The 10555-nt window shown below is 43.1% G+C and overlaps 1 protein-coding gene across 1 annotated transcript in view; it reads left to right on the top strand.

Moving 5' to 3' along the window:
* The first annotated feature begins 248 nt into the window (after positions 1-248).
* The window catches only part of CALN1 (calneuron 1), a 138070-nt gene continuing 127763 nt past the window's right edge, over positions 249-10555 (top strand). The window contains exon 1 of the mRNA XM_081890675.1: positions 249-395. The gene's annotated coding sequence lies outside the window, so the exon portion shown is untranslated. The remainder of the gene's footprint in view (positions 396-10555) is intronic.

The following is a 10555-nucleotide window of genomic DNA, read 5'->3' as shown; positions in this document are numbered from 1 at the left end:
CATTGTGCTCTCAGAGTGGCCAGCCAGAAGCCTCTTCCAGGAATCCCACAAACAGGACCTAAGCGCAACAGCAACTCTCCCCTCCTGCAGCCTCCAGTAGCCGGTATTACATAACTGGTATTCATAGACATCTACTCTTGCACTCCTTTCATGTTGAAGCATTGCTTTTCTACCTTTCTACTTTCAAAAGCCTCTTCTGTGCCTTTAAGATTACCCTCTCTTATTCCAAGCAGAGCCTCGGCTCCTTCAAGACCATCCAAATCTATTTTTAGCCAATACCACCAGGATCCCTTCCTGAATGCCAGCGGCCCTTTCAATTACTACAGCTAGGATCCGGTCCAAAACTCTCTTCAGGTGCCTTCAGATTAAGTCAATCTGCCTCCTTTCCCCATAAGGTAAGATTTATATGCTTTTTTCTAGTTCTGCTGCAGTGCTTTGCCACCTTTGGGATCGAGCAAGCTGCCTTTCCCCCAGCTGCATTCAGGGGGGAGAACTGTAGTCTATCCCTATTACTCTCCCCCCATCCTACTGGTGTGCTTCTGGGGGGATATGTTAGCAGTTCCTTGATGCAGGTGAACTGGGTGAGTTGACCTCACCTTTTCTAAAACCCACTCCGGGATGCTTTGAAACGAGGTATCATTTTACAAATGAAATTGGGCACCTGCATCTTTGCAATCTGACTTGTAGTCTCTGTTTATTTGGGTGGAATTTACCCCAGTGAAAAGGACCGCTTTCATTGTTAAGATATGTGTTTACTTTTGGTTCCTTGGGAAGGATTTGGACAGGAGTCGACTTGCTGCTTTTAAAAAGAAAATAAGACTGAAATATTGGACGCTGGGAGGACTTGCACATGTATCATGCTGAGAGCATGTCCCACATAAATAGTTGTTTACATGGAGAGAAGGAGCCTCATGGATAATTATCATGGGATCATTTGGAAATGGAGGGTGGGGGAGTTGTTGTTTAACCTTGATTTTTTTGCCCCTTTAAAAAACATTCCATTTGATCTGATTGTTTACTTGAATCAGATGCATCTTCTCCCAATTGTGGAAACTTTTTCAAGCATGAAGTCTTTAAAGCACTTGATCTGGAAAACCACATTCACATCCACACCATACAAGTAAAGCACTACCATGCTACAGCAATTATCGTGGTTTCTTTCCAAGAATCCTGGGAAGTGTAGTTTGTTAAGGGTGCTAAGGGCTGCTCAGAAACCCCTATTCCCCTCCCAGAACTACAACTCCCAGAGTTCCTTTGTGAAACCACTCTGGGAACTGTAGCTTTGTGAGGGGAATATGTGTCTCCAAACAATTCTAGGTACCCTTAACAAACTATGGTTCCCAGGATACTTTGGGGGACCTGTGGCTGTTAAAGTGGTATAGCAGTGATTTAAATGTATGGTGTGAATGTGGTTGTATATATACGCTCGCCACAAGCAGATACCCAAAGGGACATTTAGCATTTAAAGAGCTATTTAAGGTTCACTCAATGACATATGCCTAGTCTAACTTGGTTTCCCTCCCCACCCATTTATTATGCTAAGCTTCCCCATACCATATCACAGGTGGCTTATGAAGATTCCCTTTAATGTAGGTGCTACTGTTCAGTGAGGGACGTGGATGGCACTGTGGGTTAAACCACAGAGCCTAGGACTTGACGATCAGAAGGTCGGCAGTTTGAATCCCCGCGACAGGGTGAGCTCCCGTTGCTTGGTCCCTGCTCCTGCCAACCTAGCAGTTCAAAAGCACATTAAAGATAAATAGGTACCGCTCCGGTGGGAAGGTAAACGGCATTTCCTTGCACTGTCTGGTTCACCAGAAGCGGCTTAGTCATGCTGGACACATGACCTGGAAGCTGTACGCCGGCTTCCTCAGCCAATAAAGCGAGATGAGCACTGCAACCCCAGAGTCGTCCACGACTGGACCTAATGGTCAGGGGTCCCTTTACCTTTACTGTTCAGTGAGCTGTCTGAATCTGTCTGGGGTGCACAGGATCAGTAGGGCAAACCTCAGGGGGGTCAGCCTGCTTGGGAACCATTCCCAGAAGAGAGCTAACTCCACTGCTGGCTATTTGGATTGATGGGGTGGAAGGCAGGGAGCCAAAGCCAGAACCAATGAGAGGTAGGGCCAAGTACTTCTAGTTTTGATCCCATCCTCCTCCCCCTCCCTGCTGAGTTCTAGCAGGGCAACACTGAGACTAATTAGAAGCTGACAGCCATGACCGCCTCCTGAGTTGGTTGTAAGTAAGAGGTTTGGGAGATAGATATTGGCTGGTGGCAGATTGGCATTGGTAGGGCAATGCCCCCACTCACCCTAACAGACCAGCCTCCATAGGTCAACTGCACACTGGAGATGCTTGGCTGAACTGCTTCCCCCACAGGTCTTTATACTGTAAGTGGAGGTCAGGGAAGTCAGCACCATGGACAACTCCCAGTGGGCCTTGCTGATTGGAGACCTCTCTCCTATTATAGCTATATAGGGATGGTATCCGAAGGCAGATCCACACCATACATGTTTAGGCAAGTCTACCCATATGTTTAGAAAGTTGAGGTCATCTTAATCCGTTTTAGTATTTTAACCATTGCATGTTTTAACGCAGGGTTGTAATTTTTTTCCTTGATTTTACTGTTTTATCTTTTGTCAACTTATCTGAGGTTTCTTACAATCAAGCAGTGTGTGAATTATATGAAATAAATAAACAACACATCTACAGCATATTAAATACTTGTTCAAAACACATGACTTCCCCCAAAGAATCATGGGAACTGTAGTTTTCCTATAGCTGAAATACTAGCACCCTTGGCAAACTACACTCGCCAGGATTCTTTGGAAGGAGCTATGTGCTTTAAAAAGGGACGTGGGTGGCGCTATGGGTTAAACCACAGAGCCTAGGACTAGCCAATCAGAAAGTTGGCAGTTCGAATCCCCGCAATGGGGTGAGCTCCTGTTGCTCAGTCCCTGCTCCTGCCAACCTAGCAGTTCAAAAGCATGTCAAAGATGGAAGAAGATTGGAAGAAATTTAAGACTTACTTACAAAAATATTGTGATTTAATGGAATGTTAAGAAGGATGCTTGGTTATAAATAATTGGCCATCACTAAAATAGATCAGGAATTGAAGATAAGAGAGATCAAAAGAAACAAATTTGCAGGAGAACTATTTTATTGTAATCAAATAAGCGGTCACAAAATTTGGAAATAAGATGATAATTTGCATGACAAAAATTTATTAATGATGTAAATGGGAGCGGGAGGCGCGAGGAAGTTCAAGGATGATATGAAATTTTGTTAAAGCAAAGTAATACTGTTGATTATTATTGGATTTTTTATTTTGTAAAAACCTTAATAAATATTTATATATAAAAAAAACAAAAGCATGTCAAAGTGCAAGTAGATAAATAGGTACCGCTCCAGCGGGAAGGTAAACGGCATTTCCGTGCACTGCTCTGGTTCGCCGGAAGCAGCTTAGTCATGCTGGCCACATGACCTGGAAGCTGTACGCCGGCTCCCTCGGCCAATAAAGCGAGATGAGGGCCGCAACCCCAGAGTCGGTCATGACTGGATCTAATGGTCAGGTGTCCCTTTACCTTTACTATGTGCTTTAAATGTTCATTGAATGTGTTTTAAATGTATAGTGTGGATGGATCTGACCTTGGCTGAGAGCTAAATCTGAAGCCTTCTCAGGAGTGAAAGAAGCAAAGTGTGGATGAGAGCCACATACTGTGGCCTTTCTCTAGGAACACCCCCCCCCCCAGCACAAAATGGGAAAATGTAAATAGCGTTGGAGTCATAACTTTTCATTAGTTCATTAGAATAGAAATAAAAGGTTGAACTCCCCCTCCCACCTGCTGTGACCTCAATAACTATCGGACCCCCAGGGAGAGATATTTGCATTTCAAACTAATGTGTGTGTTAAATACAAAGATGCATTTAAAGTCACATCTAACCTGATCAAGTAAGTTAATGTTTCTTGGTCTGTTCATTAATGAACTCCCTTTCTTGATTAAGCCCTGAAGCCAGTTTTGTCTTTTCTTCCTGCTTTCTCAACCACGTATAGGAAGCATTTGACCCTCCAGGTGCTTCTGAACTGCATCTCCTACCATCCCTAGCCACTGACCATTCTTGCTAAGGCTGGTGCGAGTTGTAGTTCAGCAATGTCTGTAGGGTTTCACCTGCTCTATCCCAAAGATCCTAAGCTTCCACACATAGCTCCTGTTCATTGGGTTCTCATTTTCTGAACCATTTCTACCAGATGTATAGCTATTTGTCCTGAAGTGGGAAGTGGTTCCCTAGTACCAGACTAATACTTCAATTTTCTCTTGTACCAGATAGAAACACTTACAGGACACTGGAATCAGTTTCAGATGTGTGTCAGATACACAGCTTCTTGAGCAAACATGGTAACAGTTCCCACCAGTTATATTATAACTGAAGTGTCTGAATGTCTTCAAGGGCAGTCCATATATAATGCATTGCAACCATCAAGCTGGATGAATACCAGGGTTTGGATAACTGGAGTTTGGGCTGTCTGACCAGAAAGGGCAGAAAGGTAGAGTAGATATATATATGTTACACTTTCTGCCATAGGACTGTTGGCTAAATATCCAACTCTTAACCAAGGAATACTTCTAGGTTAGCTTCATCTATTAGCAAATGCAAATTAAAGCAGGGTTTAAAAGTCAAAGAGTGTCTTTATCAACTGTTCCAATTAGTGCTATTTATGGGCATTTCCTAAATTGATGGATTTACCAGGAAATGTCCAAGTTGCTCAATCAGCAATTTCATCACCCTTAGATAGGATAATCGCTTTCCTTGAGTGATAGGATAATCTCTCTCTAGCAGATTGTACCTCCAGACAAAGATAAACTGTGATTAAACAGTCAAAGGTAAAGGTACCCCTGCCTGTACGGGCCAGTCGTGTCCGACTCTAGGGTTGTGCTCCCATCTCAAGAGGCCGTGGCCCAGCGCTGTCCGGAGACACTTGCGGGTCACGTGGCCAGCGTAACGAAGCTGCTCTGGTGAGCCAGCACCAGCACAGCACACAGAAACGCCGTTTACCTTCCTGCTATAAAGCGGTACCTATTTATCTACTTGCACTTAGGGGTGCTTTTGAACTGCTAGGTGGGCAGGAGCTGGGACCGAAAGATGGGAGCTCACCACGCTGCAGGGATTCGAATCGCCAACCATACAATTGGCAAGCCCTAGGCACTGAGGTTTTACCCACAGCGCCACCCGCGTCCCAGTCAAAAGACCTTGTCTATTTGATGCAAACTTGTAGCATCCTGTAAACCTTTCAAGCAAAGGAAAATAAAAGCTGTTGACCTTATGTTAGACTCAGCCTAGCCAAGTCAGGAGGCCATAGGTCTTTGATATCAAAGGTAAGCTGCATTCACATGGCGGCTTGTTCCATTTTCCTGATGTTTCGCTAACTGTTAGTATGTGGATTATACTTGAGCTTTTGCACAACTTAAATACCATTTCTGGAAATATAGCAGAGTATAGCTCAAAGTTAGAGCTTATTTCAGTGTTATTTGCAAATTAGCTTTTTTCTGGAAGCAAACTCAGAAATGACCATTCAGTTTTTTCAGTGTTTCACTATATTTCTGGAAGTGGCCATTATGTATTATTATTATTATTATTATTATTATTATTATTATTATTATTATTACCCAGCCACTCTAGGTGTCTTCCAACACATATAAAAACATAATAAAATTTCAAGCATTAAAAACTTTCTGATATAGGGCTGCCTTCAGATGTCTTCTACAAGTTGCATAGTATAAAAGTTATGCCTTCAGGAAATGGAGTTATGGCTATGCAGCCTACCCCTCCCTCTTCCCAGGCCAAGGTGAATAGGGAGGCCTTGCTGTATCACCATCCCCTGGACTCCCATAGCACCAAACAGATGAGGCAGTTTTGCCTCAAAGGTGGCCCCTATCCAGCTCCAGAACTCCAGTAGCCAGCTTTGGGTCCAACCCATCACTTTGAAAGATGCTAAAGGGGAATCAGCGGGCTGAAACAAAACTGTTCCCCTTCCTGCACCTAATCGCCCACTGTTACCAAATTAAAGACCAAATTAAGTAACATGGTGGACCACCTAGTGCAGGCATGGCCAAACTTGCCCTCTAGATGTTTTGGGACTACAATTCCCATCATCCCTGAACACTGGTCCTGTTAGCTAGGAGTGATGGGAGTTGTAGTCCCAAAAGATCTGGAGGGCCAAGTTTGGCCATGCCTGATCTAGTGTCACCAACCAGCTATTTAGCATGGTGGTGCTGTGGGTTAAACCACAGAGCCTAGGGCTTGCCGATCAGAAGGTTGGCGGTTTGAATCCCCGCGATGGGGTGAGCTCCCGTTGCTCGGTCCCAGCTCCTGTCAACCTAGCAGTTCTAAAGCACGTCAAAGCACAAGTAGATAAATAGGTACCACTCTGGCGGGAAGGTAAACGGCGTTTCCATGCGCTGCTCTGATTCGCCAGAAGCGGCTTAGTCCTGCTGGCCACATGACCTGGAAGCTGTACGCCGGCTCCCTCGGCCAGTAAAGCGAGATGAGCGCCGCAACCCCAGAGTCTGCCATGACTGGACCTAATGGTCAGGGGTCCCTTTACCTTTACTTAGGAGACAAAATCAACCCACAATCCAAAACATGTGCTAGCCAAACATTCCTACTCAGGCCGTAAGTGAGCAAATAAATCACACGGAGAAAGGGAGTGTAGGTGCTGCTGCAAAGAGAAGTGGGTTGGAGGTGGTTGGCTAGCCCTTAAATAGGAGGCTGCCTCTTTTGGCCATTGAGCTACAAATGCACCCTGCCAGCCAGTAACAAGGTGGAATGAATGGCAGAACAGGGCTGTTGAAAATATTATGAGCAGGACAAAGTTACATTATGAACCAAGTAATTGCAACATTACTCTTCTGCTCTTTTTTGTTGCTAGGAATGGGATTTATGCACCGTACACACATTGCTTTTCTTCTCCTCTCCTCCCTAATGGGACAAACCTTGCAATGTATGAATCATGTGTACTGGGCTGTTCTTATTTACATTTATTCATCACTTACTACATAAAATGCCTCGAAGAGACTGACAATGGTAAAACATACAAATGGTAAGACATACAAATGCAAAGGTTGAAAACAACACTACTGGAATAAAATGGCATTATTTATGAAAAGTGCTTGTCTGGCGATATCATAAGAAGGGACAACAGCCTAGGGTGTCATTTTGTCATGTAGGTGGTATGTGTGTGTATATTTTATTGATTGTTAATAATAATAATAATAATAATAATAATACCACCATATGATCCCAATCAAAAACTAAATGTTGCCTCTTCACCCAGGTCTTAAAGGTTGATAATGATGGTACCAGGTGTAATAAGTTTTGGTTCTCATTTCTCAGAAGAAGCCACTTCACTGTAGTTCAAATGAAAATTGTCTCCCGAGCGGCCGTTCTCTACCTGGAGGCCCACTACTGGAATTCTTTCTAGGATGGCTATGCGTAAAACACTCCCAGACCCTTACAGACCCTACCTTCCCCTCAGGTAGACAGAACCTTGTCTGCCCATAGAAAATCCCAATCTCTGAGACAATTTACAATCTGATCCCACTGACAGATAAACCCTATCTGAGTCCACTCAGATAGTGAGAGGCTATTTCTGCCTACTCAAGACAGAAAGTCCCTAACTGTATTCCCTGGTCCCAGTCTAACCCAAAGAAAATCCAGGCTTCCTCTCTCCCAAATGGTCCCTATCTGGCCATTAACTGTCAGCATCTAAGTTCCACTTTCTCTCTCCTGAATGGCTGATCAACACACCACCTTCCTCTGGTTCCTGGGTCACCAGGAGGCAGACCAGGAGGGATCACAGAGACCTCTTTCAGAAAGAAGAATGGGAAGTCGGATGAATTCCCCAAACAGATAGGTAGCCGTGTTGGTCTGCCATAGTCAAAACAAAAAAAAATCCTTCCAGTAGAACCTTAAAGACCAACTAAGTTAGTTCTTGGTATGAGCTTTCTTGTGCATGCCCACTTCTTCAGATACGCTGAATTCCCCAAAGTTCTCGATTAGAGGGTAGCAGCTGCACAAACAGTTAATCTTTCCTCTGTAGCCTGTGACTTGAATTGGTGTAATTTCACATTTGTTAATGGAAAACTCTGCTGGGAGACATTAGCTACAGTTCCATCGGAATGATGGGATTTTCTTTGATGTAATGTACATTTGGGATTAACGGAAGGCGATTTTTAAAAGGGGTTTAAGTTTTAAGTAGAAACAGACAAGCATGTTCCTTAAGAAAATCCCAATCAAACATAATCTAAACTCACAGTTATGTGTGGTACTGGGTTAATCTTGAAAAGAAGGGGTCAAATACTCTATTAAATATTGGTCTGTAGCACCATGCAGTTACAGTCCTTTGAAATTCTTCCAAAATAAAGACCCATCTTTTCTAATATGCATTGTTTTTTCACAGCCAGCCAGTTTTGAGGCACTAAAATGCTAGAGATATGATCTAGACTAGGCTTCCTCAACCTTGGCCCTCCAGATGTTTTTGGCCTACAACTCCCATGATCCCTCGCTAGCAGGACCAGTGGTCAGGGATGATGGGAACTGTAGTCTCAAAACATCTGGAGGGCTGAGGTTGAGGAAGTCTGGTCTAGACCAGTGGCAGCCTATGTGATGTCCTCAAGGTGTTGTTGGACTACAACTCCCATCAACCCCATCTGACACAGCTAATGATCCAGGAAAAATGGATGTCGTACTCCAGCAACATCTGGAGAGCACCTTGTTGGTTAACCCTTCTCTAGATTATTCCTGTTGATAAATCTAAAGGTGTCCTGCCATTTCCTCTTAAGAAGTCATTGATAAAATTGCCTTTGTATGAAAGACATCTCATCTGGTGCAGCCCATAGTTAACTATGAGAGGCATTCTGTGCATTGCAGTGTTTTACTGCTTTGATCTTTTGAACTGCTCATACCTGATTTTTTGGTAAATGGATAGTTACAATCTAATTTTCATACAAATGTTTATTGTATTTGCACAACCCTTTAATCATGCTGTCAATGAAACAGCGTGTCCTCAGGTAACAGCTTCTCATTAATGCACACATTAAATAGATTTATTTCTATCATCCCTGCAACAATGCATCAGTGCTCTCAACCTTATGCTGCAGATGGAGGAACATAACTTAGTGGTGGGGCTTATAGAATCATAGAATTTTAGATTTGGAAGGGAAAATGAGGGTCATCTAGACCAAAGCCTGCAATGCAGGAATTTTTTTTGCCCAAAGTAGGCCTCAAACCCATGATGCTGACATTGAGAATGCCATGCTCTACCAACTGAGCTAACCCAGATATCATGCTTTGTAAGCAGAAGGTCTCAGGTCCACTTCCTGGTGTTTCAAGAGACAAATTCAATATCTGCACATTTCTAGCCATGAACTGGGCTTTTTATCTTTTTTTATATATATATATAATTTTTTATTGGTTTTCCAACACAGATTAAAAACAAAACAACACACAATACATAGGCAAACAAAACATATAAACATGTATAATTTCAAACCTCTTTTTCGTAAACCTTACTTCCCAGACTTCCCCTTACCTCCCCTTTTCTGCATCCCTATTTTGAGATTTTTTCAACAACTCCTCACACCAATTGTCTAATTACTTATTTTCTTTTTTAGCTTCTTCTCATACTTAATCAATTACAGCTATAATTCTATATTTTCCTTTCCCTTGACATTTTAGCTAAACTGGGCTTTTTATCTGTACTTCCCAAACCAGTGTTCCACCTTTGTTCTTCCACAATGTTCCAATAAAGTTCTCAGCTGAAGAACTGCAACAAGATGCATTGAAAAATGTGTGTTTTGAGAGGCAATGGCCACATTCATACCATGTAATTAAAACACTACTGGACTACTTTAACACTCATGGCTTTTCTAAAATAAGCCTGGTGTTATAAGAAAAAGCTGCTCCTTTTTCCCTTATGGGTTAACCAAGAGCCCATGTAGAGTCCTTAAGTAGGTTCTCCATGGGTAGGAGAAAATAACAGAGGCCAACCAGAGAATATTGAGAAGCAAATCAGCGAGTAAGCGTGGACTTTATTAAGCTGTTGCAACAGCGTCCTCCGATCACCCCATGCAGAGAGGGAGGAGAGTAACCTAGAACAATGGTGTGCAAGCTCTTATATAGACATTTGAAAATCACCTCCCCTGTAGCTCTCCAAAACATCATACATACATCACTGAAAGGGCTGTCTACAGCAGAAAACCTTTCTGCTGGGATACCTGATAATGGTCACTGGTTGCTTTTACCTGGGCATCCTGGCCATTCTTTTGTGATAGTAAATACTCAGTTCCTGAATCCAGGTCACAGGCTCACCCTATTCATATACAGATATGTCCTTAAAACAGGATTTGTGAGCAAAGAGACAATGGGAAGGCTTTCCCATTTCCTTCCTCCTTGCAGAGAAATATTTGAGATCAATTTGGGAGAGTCAAAATGGTTTCAGGATTGCTCTCCTCTACCATTTCAGACATGTACAGTGGTGCCCCGCAAGACGAATGCC

Source organism: Podarcis melisellensis (assembly GCF_964234715.1).
Source record: "Podarcis melisellensis genome assembly, chromosome: 15".
Taxonomy (NCBI): Eukaryota; Metazoa; Chordata; class Lepidosauria; order Squamata; family Lacertidae; genus Podarcis; species Podarcis melisellensis.
Note: the sequence above shows the minus strand (reverse complement) of the source record. Positions and strands in the feature narration are given on the sequence as shown.